Genomic DNA, 15,791 nt, shown 5'->3' with positions numbered 1-15,791 from the left:
ATGAACACAAGGGAAGGGAAGCAAAAATAATATAAAAACAGGGAGGGAGACAAGCATAAGAGACTCTTAAATATGGAGAACAAACAGAGGGTTACTGGAGGGGTTGTGGGAGGGGGGATGGGCTGAATGAGTAAGGGGCATTAAGGAATCTACTCCTGAAATCATTGTTGCACTATATGCTAACTAACTTGGATGTAAATTAAAAAAAGAAATTAAAATAAAAAAATAAAGAATACATACATCTATCTGACCCACATTGTTGCAGGAAACAGGGGTAAGGGCTCTCAGGGCTGTACCAAGTGTCCACTGAAGACATCTCCATTCACCACAAAGGATGTTTCCTTGACTCTAACATCTCTGCTGTAGCATCCAGTCAGGTCTCCATGACTTGCCCAGACTTCTTCATTCCACCATCAGTTGACCCTTTTTTCTTGCTACTCTGGACTCCTTCATGACGTAGGTCAACTTCCCCCCATGTCTAACTTCCCCAGGCAGCCTCTGGAATTCTGCCTCACATCTTTGGCATGCTGCTGCCCTCAGGGGCATGTTTAGGAGTTGGGGGAGAGGGGGAATAACACCATATTACCAAAGCAAACAGCAGAAGCAGATTAGCAAATAACACTTGAACATACCCCTAACAGCCTCACAGGATACATGCAGTCTCCCCAGATGACACATAATCTTCATAGAGAGCAAACACTGTATGGAATGATTTTGTACACCAGGCACAAGGGCTACAAAGTGAACGGTGTTTATAGCCATCATGTTCTACACACCATAGGAAGCTAGTGGCTGAAAGCTGAAACCGGATCTCTATCCTGGCTCTTCCCTGCCTTTGAATGGTGTCGCCACTGTGTTGGCCTGTTCTTGGCATTAGTTCGTTTTTCAAAAGGGACGATAAGAAGGCAGAAAGAGTAGAATGGGAGATTGGGCTGGGGTGGGGGATTAATATATGGATGACAACCTGTAAAATAAAAATAATACAAAAATGCAAAAACCAGGTTTAGTACCATAATATCATAAGAGAAGGTGGCTTGAGGTACTACATGCTAACACAGACAACAAGATATACAGCCCCGGGGTGGGGAGGGCGCGGGGGGATTCAGCGAGGAGTGGGGCAGGGGTCGTCTGTTTAGGCTGAGAGTCTTTGAATGGACTGCTGAATGGACTGGATCTGCTGCTTCAACTGTGAGCCTTCTTTGCTGGTGACAGACCAGGCGATGACAGGCCTGGAGACCCTGCAGGCCCGCCCCAGGGCCTGCTTGTGGTGCCCAAACACTTAGGGGTAGGGCACATTCTCATCCAAACAGAGGGGAAGGTGCAGGATGATCTCCAGCGGCTCAGCGTCTGCAACCATCACGATGAACTCAGAGACTCCTCTGATGAGGGTTTTGGAGGCTTCCTTAGCTCCTTTCGGATGCTGCCTGTAGTTAAATGACTGCTGAACAAGGTCCAGTAGTTCCTTGGTGAGGTGGGCGTCAGGGGCCTTCTGATTTACATCAGCCTCAGTCCTGTCTGCCACTCCATGGTCCCCTCCCCGGGAGCGCAGCTGACGCCAGAAGGGAGCGCCAACCGGAGGAGTGGAAATTGAAGTATTTATTTCCGTGGTGACTAGACAATTATTGTAAAGTACAGGAGTGGTGTATAGGCGTGGGGTGTTTTAATCCATTGAGAACCTGGATATGCTGCACTAAAACTTCTTATCGTTATAATTTAATGGGTGAAAAAAATTCTTGAACTACAGGAGTCTGTAGATGGGCCAAGTGTCTGGGAATTACATAATGCCATTAGGGGAATATCTAAAAGTTATTTGAATATGGAAATATGATATAGTTCAATTGGGCTTTTGTCTTTTATGAAATGGTTCTTATGGGAATACAGCAGAATCAACAAGAAATACAGCAGAAATTGTTCAGAGTAAACTTTCCAGGAAGAGAATTCTCTATTCCACGTAACTTAATTTTCTAATGATTCTAGCTATAATTTAGTTTTGTTTTCAGATTATCTTTTGCCTGGTTTGGATCACTGGGGTTGAACAACACTGAGACAATAGATCTGCATCCAAGGACTTTTGAAATTGGAATTCAGCCCTAAGACAGCCTTAGAAATAAAGGAATACGTGGGGCAACTGGGCGGCTCAGTCAGTTGAGCCTCTGACTCTTGATTTTGGCTCAGGTCATGATCTCATAGTTCCTGAGATCAAGCCCCATTTTGGGCTTCTTGCTGAGAGCTCTGAGCCTGCTTGGGGTACTCTCTCTCTCCTGTCTCTGCCCTTTCACCTGATCGTGCTCTCTCACTCTCTCTCAAAATAAATAAATATTTAAAAGAAAAGAAATGAAGGAATACTCAAACAAACAAGGACATGGGAGTGCAAGAGGAAAAAAAACATAATGGAAAAATCAGGTCAAAAGAAGAAGGCTAGAGAAGCATTGTTGAAAAACAAACTAATTTGGAGAACCAATAATTTGCCCATTGGATATTATTATCTTTGACTAAGTGTCCACTGATTTAGCCTATGAGGCTGAGTTGGATCTGTGGATGTGTTCCTGAGGAAGCGTGGGTTTCTTTCAGTTTTAAAGATACTTGCTCGGTGTTTCTGGTGATATTGAGAAGGGGGTAGAGAGAGCTCCGTGGACTTGCATACGTTGGAGGCAATTCCAGACACCAGGGTTGAGCATCCAAAGATGAAATTCAAAGAATTCTAAGAACTTGACGTTTTAGGGGCAACACAATAATTAAGATGCATAGTATGACAACCCGTACTGTGGCATGTTAATGTAAACCAGAGCTCCATTAACTAAAGTGGAAAAATCAGCTGTCCTAGCAGAACAATACAAGAGGGACTCAATTTAACTGGAGGTAAATTGGAAACATCAACATGAATTCATTGTTGTTGTTAAGGGATTATTGCTGTTACAGTATGTTAGGAACTGTCTTCTCTGATGTCATCTTCCTCCTTCCCACAGTCCTGTTAAGTAATCTAAAATACATTTCAGTGCCCGATTTTGTCTTTTTTATCCTCCAGTATTGTTTTCCATTAAAAAGAAGCAGAGCTTTTCAAAATAGCTGATCCAGTGTCTTGGGGCAGGAAAAAAATCAAGGTGAGCCTGGAACTTTTTTTCCCCAGAAAACAGATAGTTTCAGAGGAATCTGGATGTTAAATAGGTAAAGAGGCCAGCCTGAAAAGAGGACTTTTAGTGACAGCTTGAGGAGCAAGGAGGGAAGCAGCAATTGCCACCAGTTACCATGTGTCTTAATTACCATATTGTTCCCTAAGATTTTGAATTCTTACATTTATTTTATTTTGTTTTTTGATCTTCAGCCCAGGCATGCTGGAATTGCCTCCAAGACATGCAGGTCCAGAAGAGCCTTCCTCAGGAAAAACAAAAACCCACAAATCCAACTGCCAGCATGAGTAGAATCAATAGGCACTTAATTAAAGATAATAATGTGAATAAGCAAGTTATTGTTCCCAGAGGTTTTACTTTAAGTTTTTTTGATGTTTATTTATTTGTGTGTGTGTGTGTGTGTGTGTGTGTGTGTGTGCGTGTGTGTGTGTGAGAGAGAGAGAGAGAGAGAGAGAGAGGAGAGGGAGACACAGAATCAGAAGCAGGTTCCAGGCTCTGGGCTAACAGCACAGAACCCAACACAGGCCTCGAACTGTGAGACCGTGACCTGAGCGGAAGTCAGATGATCAACTGAATAAGCCCCCCAGGTGCCCACCAGAAGTTTTATTTTAAAACAGTGCTTCTCTAGCCTTTTCCTTTGGAAGTGATTTGTCCTGATAAATATGCTGCTATTTGCCTATTCATCTATTTTGAGGCAGGTTTAGGACTGAATTCCAATTCCATAAGCCAAATTTGGTAAAAGAACCTTGACTGTTCATAGTTAAAAAGCTGAAGGTAACACAAAGCATGCTAAAAGATCATTGTAGTACAGTCATATAGGCAATATTGTGTATAAAAAATACTGAGGATTGAGCAATTCAGATTATGTGAGTTTTTTTAACTTTCAGGTTAAAATTACAAATGCGAGCTTCTTTCTTTAAGGGGATAAAAATGTATAAAGCTATGCATAAAAAAAGAGAATATACTATAGAAAGAGGGACAAGGCTAAATTGATGGAACTGAACAGAAAACTAACCAACACTATTTTTTTTAAGTTAAAATCTTATTTATTGATAATCCAAAGGTTGACCTTGACCCTAGTAATACCAAACTTCGAGTAGCTCTTGATCAGACAAGCAAGACACTATTAAAGTGAGAAAAATGTACTGGAGAATGGAGAAGTACATCTAAATAAAAGATAAGGAGATGGAAAGTTAAGTATATCGTAAATCCAAAATAGATCCTTTTTTTTTTTTTACAAGAACATGAAATTTAACAATTATGTCAGATAAATTTGGGAATTGGTGATAAAATGAGAAGTTAAATGATAGGGGTAGCACGACAGTAAAATATATAAGTATAAATAGTTTTTTAGAAATAAATATAGTTAACTATTACAGAAAAACAGGGAGAAAACAAAAATAAAACCAGCATCACTGTAGAGAAGCAACTCTGACCCAATAGAAGCTTGGTGCATTTTCTAGGCCCACCTAGAACTGCCTTCCTGGGGTCTTTTGGGAGCTGATCTGGGTAGCCTTTTGGCCCAACTGCAGGGTGGACCTGATGTGGGGAGCGGGGGAGGGAAGCCAGCATTACTTTGTCAGGATTAGAGGTAAAAACTAAAGACAAGAGAATATCTAGTCTTGACAAGGATGGGGGAAATGATCTACATCCTAGTGTTTCTCAGCAAGGCTGCTTCTGTGCGAACATGACAAAATCAGAAACACAAAAATGTTTCAGTCTGGCTGAGGTGTATGGTTGGCCCTTGAACAATACAGATTTGAACTGCACGGGTCCGTATCCATACAGATTGGTTTTGATACAGTCCGGTACTGTAAATGTATTTTCTCTTCCTTATGATTTTCTTCATAACATTTTCTTTTCTTTAGCTTATTTTATTGTAAGAATACAGTTTTTAATACATGTAACATACAGGGGCACCTGAGTGGCTCGGTCAATGGAGCATCTGACTTTGGCTCAGGTAATGATTTCACTGTTTGTGAGTTTCAGCCCCACATCGGGTTCGCTGCTGTCAGTGCGCAGAGCCCCCTTTAGATCCTTTGTTCTTCTCTCTCTGCCCCTCCTATGCTTGTGCTCTCTCAGAAATAAATAAAATATTTAAAAAATACATATAATGTACAAAATATTTGTTCATCGACTGTTGATGTTATTAGTAAGCCTTCTGGTCAACAATAGGCTACTAGTTGCTAAATTTTAGAGGAGTCAAATTTATACTAAGATTGGGGCACCTGGTGGTTCAGTTGGTTGGGCGGTCGACTTTGGCTCAGGTCTTGATCTGTTGTCTTTGAGTTCGAGCCCTGCACCAGGCTCCGTGCTGACAGCTTGGAGCCTGGAGCCTACTTCAAATTCTGTGTCTCCCTCTCTCTCTGCCCCTTCCCCATTCACACTCTGTGTCTCTCTGTCTTTCAAAAATGAATAAATGTTAAAAAATTTTAAAAAATATTATACTGAAATTTTCGACTACTCAGGGGTCGGTGCTTCTAATCCCTGTGTTGATCAAGGTCAACCGTATTGCCATCTCCCTACTACTGAACAGTCACATGAAAATAGTGGACCTGCTGCTCAAATACCATGACAATGATTCTCCAAATATTACGACTCCATTCAATGATTCAGTCTTTTCCATGTAGTTTGAACTACATTTTTCACTTTTATAACTAGTATTGCACATATATTATTATGTGAATATTAAATACCCAAGGGACATGCTGAGCAGTCATTTATAAACAATTGGTGAGTAAAGTATGTTCTCAAAACCATTGTAAATTCACAACCATATTGTATTTTAGAAAATATATTTTTTCCTCCAAATTATTTTGAGGCTGTTGGTTTACCTGAACAATGTCCCAAGCCCTACATTCTGCCTGGGTACACGGGTCTGAGGCAGACAACTGAAAGCGCAGGTGAAGGGTGAATTTCGCTGCAATTAGTAGGCTCTGTTCTCAGAGGGAATCCAAGCCAAACGTAATTGCTCCAATTCTCCGGCTAGATGTCTTGCATAAAAAATAATAACAGAAGGCAATTAAACACATGAACAGACTGAGGAAAATTGTGGTATGTTAACCCTGAAAGAGAACACACCTAAATGCCATCCTCGTGATTGTACTGTTTCATGATATGTCTGCTCTCAAAACGTGTTGCAGATATGTGTCTTGCAGAAAACTGCTTTAAGTTCATGCAGACATGTAAATCATCTATGTATATATAAATTCCAACGCTACATTCATGAGATCGAAGCACCTTTTCATTCTTCTCCTAATCAGGATTTTTTTCCTTTTGTATCATTCTCGGTTGTGGTTCAAGTAAACGCAACAGAGATTTTGCTGTTTTTACTTATTACATAAACAATTCACCTGGTTTTAAAAGTGAGGCAAATAGGAGCACCTGGGTGGCTCAGTTGGTAGACCATCTAACGCTTGATCGCAGGATCATGAGTTCAAGCCCCACATTAGGCGTGGAGCCTACTTAAAAAAAAAGAAAAGAAGGAAAGAAGGAAGGAAGGAAAAGCCATGCAAATAAGAACTGTAGAAGAGAGTCTCATGTTCATGTATACTTTACCAGCAAAGTATGTGGACTCTAGCTTGTTGTATGACAATTAAGAGGTTCAGGACTTTGAAGGCTCAGAGAGGCACAGACCAAGTGTAGGTATGGTTGGAAAACTGGACGGAAGCCTGACAGAACTATGCTTTCCGACGTATCCACAAATTCTACCTACTTGGCTCCGTACACATTCATTTCTGGAACCACCTAGACTCTCCTCAATTGAAGAACATATTTCCAATCTTTCATCTCTTATGGGGAAGATTGGCAAATAACAATGTGATACATAGCCAAAGAATTATGTGATACATACTTCAGTTTTAAATGTTGTAAACAGGCAAGTCTATCATTTTGTTTTTTGATACAAAACTAAAATATACTTACATTTGCCCACCACTGGTCTATTTCATACGGGCTTCCTTTTATAAAACGGTTTCATTGAATCGATACGTATTGTCAACACACCAATAAAGATCCTAAAACACATATTTTACTTGGATCATTTATAGAGTAATCATGTGCTTCTACGTAACTATCAAGATTGAAATAAATCTAGTCTCAAAAAAAAATAGAGAATTCTCTGTATGTTTATGCTATTTCTCTTTCCAGACCACATCTAGAGAAATTAAGAGGTAACGATACTAAGGGAGTAATTAAGTGTTCCACATTTGGAAATACAATTTTTTTTCCTTTCAAAATAGAGCTTTCAGAGAGTCTGTTGTTTCAGAGAGGAATAAAGATCACCTAGAATTGGGAGAGCTGCTGTGAATAGATTACCTAGAGCTGCTTCATTTGTCAAGTTGTTGTGATTTCTCTCTCTCTTCCCTGGGCTAGTTTCTTTACCTTTTCTTCTGGGTAAAAGTAGATTTTCTTCTTCAGTCACTAAAACACTCAGTCATTATTTGGAACTATCAGAGACTTGGTTTATAGAGATAATAATTCAAAAATTTTTGGTGGATGATACTGCCCAAATATATGATCCAAGCCAGGTATTTTCAATGGGCAAATCCTGTTTTTTATGATGTAAATTCTTGGCATTTCTACTTCCCAGATTCCGAGCAAGTAAAAGCATCCTGGGAATGCCTAAACTCAAGTATTTGTAGTTATTAATAATTAGCATACTTACGGTAACCGTCACTCCATTTACAGAGATCTAGGTTTTATTAACCGTTTGCATCACTGTGCAAACCCATCAGCTTGAGCCATCCTGTCTAAGGTAGATCCAGAACCACTGGAAATTGAATTTGGCTCTCCTAAAAGTCTTAAAAAGTACTGTTTTTCTAAGAAGTCTAGGCTACATAATGGTTTTCTTACTCTGATGACTAGATCCACACCTTTTTACCACAACTCATTTAAAGCTGTTTGTTAGAGGTGGTTATAGTTTCTCTGAGGATTTAAAATGAGATTAAACACCTCTGACTCCTTTTAACACAACTGCTTCCTCCTTTTTCTCCCCAAGCTCACCATCACAATCCATTTCATATTTGCTTAACATTTATGATATGCCAAGAACTATAAAAAAAAAAAAAAGACAAAATTTCTTCCTTTGAGATAGCAACTTCAAGTATCATCTCACTTTTACTGTGAGTGTTTGGGGAGCATTTCTCCCCATCATTTGTATGTGTGTTATCAGGAAATAGAGGTGCTGGTACCCTTTTGAGCATGGGACATTTTATGCGAATGTTAGACAAGCCGATTGCTGAATTTGAATCTGGTAAGACATTGGCAAAATGGAATGAGGGAGAGTGACAGGACCATGGAAGAAGGGGCAAATGGGACAAACAACTGATGTCTAAGAGGACCAAAAAGAACAAAATAACCCTCAAGAGCTGGGAGCTGGCCTGGTCCTGTCAACTGGGCCATAGAGTTCATGGCGCTCACGGCCAGGTCATGATGGTTTCCTGTTGAGCATAAACAATCTCTTAGAGCACCAACATTGGATGAGGGCACTTTGTCTTGGTAATGAAGTGAAACAAAAGCAAGACCACTGTGGAGTAGGGTCTGAGCTTAACAAAAAACAAGGTCACTATGAAATCATAAAAACAATCAAACGTCCTGTCTCCCAGCAGAGTAACTCCTGGTCTGGTTCTTTACCAATGGCATCTCTCACCCCTCTTCATTTCTCCTGCCTTCTAGATAAAAATGATCAATATACCCAATTATAGATACCCAATTACTTCCTGCCAGCATCCAATCCATGGCAGACACCTGCTTGTGTTGAACTCTTCTCCAAAATGTCTAACACGAGCCAAGTTCCCACAGAGAGTTCCTTCTCTTTCCTAATGAGATGCCCTCATAGTTCCTGCATGGTGTGTGGTCTCCGTGGTGTGTGGTTGCAGTGAGACCAGCCAAGAAACCACCTCTGTTTGACTTACAGATGTGTTACTTGTGGTTTTTGGCTGCAGTGCATAAACAAGAATTAGGCCCAGGTTTAGGACTGCCATATACTTTCTTTTCTTTTCAGCTGTCAGAATCATCTGAGCTTGCTTTTAATAAATGCAGATGCCTGGGTTCAATCCTAGATCACTTGAACCTCTTCAGAGGGCCAGGAGCTGCATTCTCAGGTGAATGTTACGTGCATGTAAGAGTGTATACAGAGCTTGACATGTTTTCCACGTGTGCTGAAGAAATGTCCATTCAAGTAAAGCCAGAGAGAGACTACCTTATATAATTCTGTACCCATTTTGTTGGAAGATAACTTCCAAAACTTGGCCAATTTTAAAAATACATTTTTAAAATGTATGATCGATCCCCGTTGTTCACAGATTGTGTGTCCATGAATTCACCTACTTGCTAAAATTTCTTTGTAATCCCCAAATCAATACTCGTGGTACTTTCATGGTCATTTGTGGACATGTGCAGAGCCTGGAAAAATTTGAGTAGCCTGATGCACAGGTTCCCAGCTGAGGTCCAAGGAGGCGCCTCTGCCTTGTTTCAGCTCTCATGCTGGGATGGCAGGAGGATGGAGACGGTAGGGGGCAGGGCAAGAAAGTCCCACCCTGGGGGCAGTTGGAAGGGGTTTGATCCCAATTCTGGCATCTGCTAGGGAGATAGCCTCGGGTAAGTCACTTAGCTCTTCTGAAGCTTGTGTTTGCTGTCTCTCTTTATTATGTATTATGGAAAGAATAGACATAACACAAAATTTGCCATTTCAACCATTTTTAGATGTACAATTTAGCGGTATTAAGTGCATTCCCAGTATTCTGCAACCACGACCACTATCCATTTCCAGAATTTTTCATCATCCCAAACAGAAACTCTATATCCATTAAACGATAACACACCATTTCCTTCTGGTCCCAGCCCCTGGCAACATCTACTCTACTTTCTGTTTCTAGGAACTTGCCTATTCTAGGAACCTTACATAAGTGGAATTATAAAATAGTTGTCCTTTGTGTCTGGCTTCTTTCACTTAGCATAATATTTTCAAGTTTTAACCACACTGTAGCATGTATCAGGATTTCATGCCTTGTTACAGATGAATAATATTCCATTGGATGTATATACCACGTTGTGTTTATCCATTCCCATGGGCATTTGGGTTGTTTCCACCTTTCACTTACGCTTACTGTAACACTGCTATAAACATTCATGTACAAGTATATGTTTAAGTCCCTATTTCCAACTCTTGGAGGTATATAAATCTAGAAGTGGAACTGTGGAGTCATATGGTACTTCTGATGAGGGTTGGAAGCAGCAAAATGTTCACTGTTAGCCTGGAAGGCTGACCTATAGCCTGCATAGTTCCGATAAGGATCAAATACGTGCTGGTTGCCACATTTTTTTTCTAAAGAATTTATTTTAAATAATCTCTACGCCTACTGTGGGGTTCAAACTCATAACTCCGAGATCAAGAGTCGCATGTTCTACTGACTGAATCTGCCAGGTGCCCCTGGTTGCCACATTCTTAATGGGTCTCATGACGGCTTGTAAATCTTACTGATAGTTAATATCCAACTGAATGATAAGCACCAGAGAAATCTTGTGAAAGTAGTTTTGTGAGGAGAAATTCGAGGAAGACATTTATGATCTAATACTTCTTGCATGTCCCGTCCCCTCCCCCCTGAGCACTAAGCAGATAACCGCCAGCTTTCACGTAGCTCAAGTGCAGGTCTTTCTGTACTGTCCCTGTGCTACTTCAATAAACTTAATAAATTGAGCCATACAATGTCTCAAGAATTCTTTCCTGACCTTTGCACTCCACCACCCTGCAAACTGCTATGTTTAACTTTTTGAGGAACAGCCAACCTGTTTTCCACAGCTGTTGCAACATTTTATATTCCCACCAGCATTGCACAAGGGTGCCGATTTCTCCCTCCATTTTCACCAATACTTGTTATTTTCCTTAAGAAAAAATAGCCATCCTAATGGGTGCAGAGGGCTCATTTTCTTCTTTGTAACCTGAAAAAAGTAGAATCTACCAGGATGAATTGCTTTCAGGTTTGAAGATTATGGTTGATGTTATATACAGTCTTCCCCCATTTCTCAAAAGTTCATGTTATGCCATTTCACTCTTACAAAAGACCTACATTAGTAACTCTTTTAGCTAACTTGAAAGAAATCCAAAGAGGACTTATGCTTTTATAAAAAAGACAAAAAGTGCAAATAGCGGTCAGAGTTTGTTTTGTGGGTCATGCCCCTCATCTCTGCCCCCCAACAGCAAGAGTAACCCTAGTGGGCTTCTTTCCTGGGAACTACCCTCAGCATCTCAACATCAAGCTGCTGTAACTTTGAATCGTTCGTGAACATTTGTGCTTTATCTCAGTTATTTGTGCATCTGTTAGCAAGATGTGTCCGAACGTATCAGAAAAGCCTAAAAGAGGTTATTTTGGGGGTCTGGGAATGCTAAAAAGTTTTCTGTATAAATTAATAGTTGCTTTTTTTGCTTTATACCATTTTGGTGTCTGCCACCATTAATACCCCAATGAAAGTAGTTATACATGCCACTCCCTGGACTTGTGTGAGGATATCCTATACACCCATGAGGAAGACTGCTGGGGCACACACTGTACATGTACTTAGTTTAAGTACTGCCAGACTGCTCTTCAGAATGCGCATGAATCTATCTCTCATCCATGAGTGCATGAGTCCTTCCTTAGTCCTACAACCTCTTCAGATCACCAGCAAGAAAGGAAGCTCAGAATTTCTGTCTTTTAAAGATCAAAAGTTTTTAAATATGATGAGGTTCAAATTATCCTTTTTTTTTTTTAATTGTTTGTGCTTTGACCTTGCCTAACCCAAGATCGCAAAGATTTTCTCCTACGTTTTCTTCCAGAAGTTTAGGCTTTTATATTAATGCAAGTTAATGTTTGTTTATAGTATTTATGGTTCATTTTTTTCTGTATGAAAACCAAATTGTCCCAGTAATGTTTGTTGAAAAGACCATCTTTCTCAATTAATTGGCTTTGATGTCTGTCGGTAACCACTTGACTATATATGTGTGGATCTAAATTTTCTATTCTGTTCCATTAGTCTGTATCCATAAGTCTCTCCTTATTTCAATACCATGCTTTCTTCATTACTGATATATTACAGAAAACCTCGAAGTCAGGTTGTATAAATCTTTTTAAGATTTTCATCTATGTTGTAGTATGTATTAGAATTTCATTTGCTTTCATTGCTGAATAATATTTCATTGTATGACTATACCATATTTTGTTTATCCAGTTGTCAATTGGTAGATATTTGGGTTGTTTCCAGTTGGGCTATTATGAATAATTCTATGGACATTTGTGTACACATTTTTTGTGGGACATATGTATAACTCTCTTGTATATATACCTTCAAGTTCAAATTTTTAATGTAATTATATATGATGAGATAATACACAATTATGCTTTAGAAAATTCATACAGACCATTTATTTCACTCTCTTAGGGTAGAATTCACACATGATAGTAGTTCCATTTTATTTATTCATTTATTTATGTATTTATACATTTTATTTTTGTTTTTAATTTTTCTAATTCCAGTCTAAATTAACATACAGTGTTATATTAATTTCAGGTGTACAATATAGGGATTCAACAATTCTATACATTACTCGGTGTTCATTATGATAAATGTCTTGATTCCCTTCACCCATTTTACCCATCCCCCTACCCACCTCCCCTCTGATAGTCACCAGTTTGTTCTCTGCATCTAAGAGTTTGGTTTTTTGTCTCTTTTTACTTTGTTCATTTGTTTTGGTTCTTAAATTCCTCATATAAGTAAAATCATATGGTATTTGTCTTTCTCTGACTAACTTATTTCACTTAGCCTTATACCTTCTAGATCCATCCATGTTTTTACAAATGGCAAGATTTCTTTTTTTTTTATGGTTAAGTAATATTCCACTATGTTCATAGCTATAGATATAGATATATGGATATCACTTCTTTATCCTAATTCATCTATCAAAGGGCAGTTGGGTTACTTTCATACTTTGGCTATTGTATATAGTGCTGTGGTAAACAAAGGGGTGCATGTATCTTTTTAAATTAACATTTTCCTATTCTTTGAGTAAATACTTAGTGGCAGAATTACTGAATCATATGATAATTGTCTTTTTAATTTGTTAAGCTTTTCCACAGTGGCTGCACCAGTTTGCATTCCCATCAACAGGGCACAAGGGTTTCTTTTCCTCCACATCCTTGCCAACACCTGTTATTTCTTATGTTGTTGATTTTAGCCATTCTGACAGGTGTGAGGTGATATCTCATTGTAATTTTGATTTGCATTTCCCTGTTGGTAAGTGATGTTAGGCATATTTTTATGTATCTGTTGGCCATCTGGATGTCTTCTTTTGGAGAAATGTCTGTTTATGTCTTCTGTGCATTTTTAAATTGGATTATTTGGGGTCTTTTGGTGTTGAGTTGTATAAGGTCTTTATATATTTTGGATACTAACCCCTTATTGAATATATCATTTGCAAATACCTTCTATTCGGTAGGTTGTCTTTTGTTTTGTTGATCATTTCCTTTTCTGTGCAGAAACTTTCCAATAGTCTATTTTACTTTTTATTTTCATTTTGATTCCCTTGCCTTAGAGGTATATCCAGAAAAATGTTGCTACTGCCAATGTCAGAGAAATTACTCTTTACGCTTTTTTCTAGGATTTTTATGGTTTCAGGCCTCACATTTAGGTCTTTAATCCATTTTGAGTTTTTTTTTTTTCCTATAGTGTATGAAAGTGGTCCCTTGCATGTAGCTGTCCAGTTTTCCCAACACTGTTTATTGAAGAGACTGTCTTTTTCCCATTACATATTCTTGCCTTGTTTGTCAAAGATAAATTGACCATACAATCATAGATTTATTTATGGATTCTCTATTTTGTTCTATTGATTTATGTGTTTATTTTTGTGCCAGTACCATATTGTTTTGATTACCACTACTTTGTAGTATATCTTAAAATATGGGATTGTGATACCTCTAGTCTTCTTCTTTTTCAAGGTTGCTTTGGCTAGTCTTTTGTGGTTCCACACAAATTTTAGGATTATTTTTTCTAGTTCTGTGAAAAAAATTATTGGTATTTTAATAGGGATTGCATTAAATCTGTAGATTGCTTTGGGTAGCATGGACAATTTAACAATATTTTTTCTCCCAATGCATGAGTATAGATTATCTTTCCATTCCTTTGTGTCTTCTTCAATTTCTTTCATCAGTGTTTTAGTGTTCAGAGTATTGGTCTTTCACCTCCTTGTCATCTGCAATAGTGAAAGTTTAACTTCTTTACCAACTTGGATGACTTCTATTTCTTTTAGTTATGTGATTGCTGTGGTTAGGACTTCCAGTACTATGTTAAATAGAAGTGATGAGAGTGGACATCCTCGTCTTGTTCCTGATCTTGGGAGAAAAGCTCTAAGCTTTTCACCATTGAGTGTGATATTAGCTGTGGGTTTTTCACATATGGTCTTTATTATGTTGAGGTATATTCCCTCTAAACCTACTTTGCTGAACATTTTTATCATGAATGGATGTTGTAGTTTGTCAAATGCTTTCTCTGCATCTATTGAAATGATCATACAGCTTTTATCCTTTCTCTTATTAATACGATGTATCATGTTGATTGATTTACATATATTGAACCACTCTTGCAACCCAGGAATAAATACCACTTGATTATGGTGAATGAGTTTTGAATGTATTGTTGGATTCTGTTTGCTAATATTTTGTTAAGGATGCTTGCATCTATGTTTATCAGAGATATTGGTCTCTTTTTTTGTGTGGTGCCTTTATTAGGTTCTGGTATCAGGGTAATTGTGGCCTCATACAGTGAATTTGAAAGCTTTCCTTCCTCCTCTATTTTTTGGAATCGTTTGAGAAGGATAGGTATTAACTCTTCTTTAAATGTTTGGTAGAGGGGCGCCTGGGTGGCGCAGTCGGTTAAGCGTCCGACTTCAGCCAGGTCACGATCTCGCGGTCGGTGAGTTCGAGCCCCGCGTCAGGCTCTGGGCTGATGGCTCAGAGCCTGGAGCCTGTTTCCGATTCTGTGTCTCCCTCTCTCTCTGCCCCTCCCCCGTTCATGCTCTGTCTCTCTCTGTCCCAAAAATAAATAAACGTTGAAAAAAAAATTTAGAAAAAAAAATAAATAAATGTTTGGTAGAATTCATTTGTGGAGCCATGTAGTCCTGGGCTTTTGTTTTCTGGGAGTGTTTTCATTACTGATTCAATTTCATTGCTGATAATCAATCTGTTCAAATTTTCTATTTCTTTCTGATTCTGTTTTGGGAGATTATATATTTCTAGGAATTTACCATTTCTTCTAAGTTGTCCAATATTTTTGCATATAATTTTTCACATTATTCTCTTATAATCTTTGTATTTCTATGGTGTTGGTTGTTATTTCTCTTCTCTCATTTCTGACTTTGTTTAGTAGTTCCATTTTATAAAGCATAATATTTTAAATTAATTGACTTCAAAGTTGGTACTTGAAGTAGAACAAAAAAAAATGGTGGGACTGTTAGGATACATTATTTAGAGTCAAATTATAAATGCAAAATAATCTTGCATATCTTGAACAGAATGTAGAAGTATATTAAAAGACTGATAATCCATGACCAAGTGGGATTTATTCCAGAAATGCAAATGTAGTTTATAGCATTAAATAAAAGTATTAATATAATTCACCATATTTATAGGTCAA

The 15,791-nt window shown here is 38.5% G+C and overlaps 1 pseudogene; it reads right to left on the bottom strand.

Annotated features, from left to right (window-relative positions):
• Positions 1-1,132: 1,132 nt before the first annotated feature.
• LOC101081464 lies at positions 1,133-10,989 on the bottom strand (annotated as a pseudogene).
• Between the last annotated feature and the right edge of the window lie 4,802 nt (positions 10,990-15,791).

The sequence above is a fragment of the Felis catus genome, chromosome B1, assembly GCF_018350175.1.
Source record: "Felis catus isolate Fca126 chromosome B1, F.catus_Fca126_mat1.0, whole genome shotgun sequence".
NCBI classification, from domain to species: Eukaryota; Metazoa; Chordata; class Mammalia; order Carnivora; family Felidae; genus Felis; species Felis catus.
Note: the sequence above shows the minus strand (reverse complement) of the source record. Positions and strands in the feature narration are given on the sequence as shown.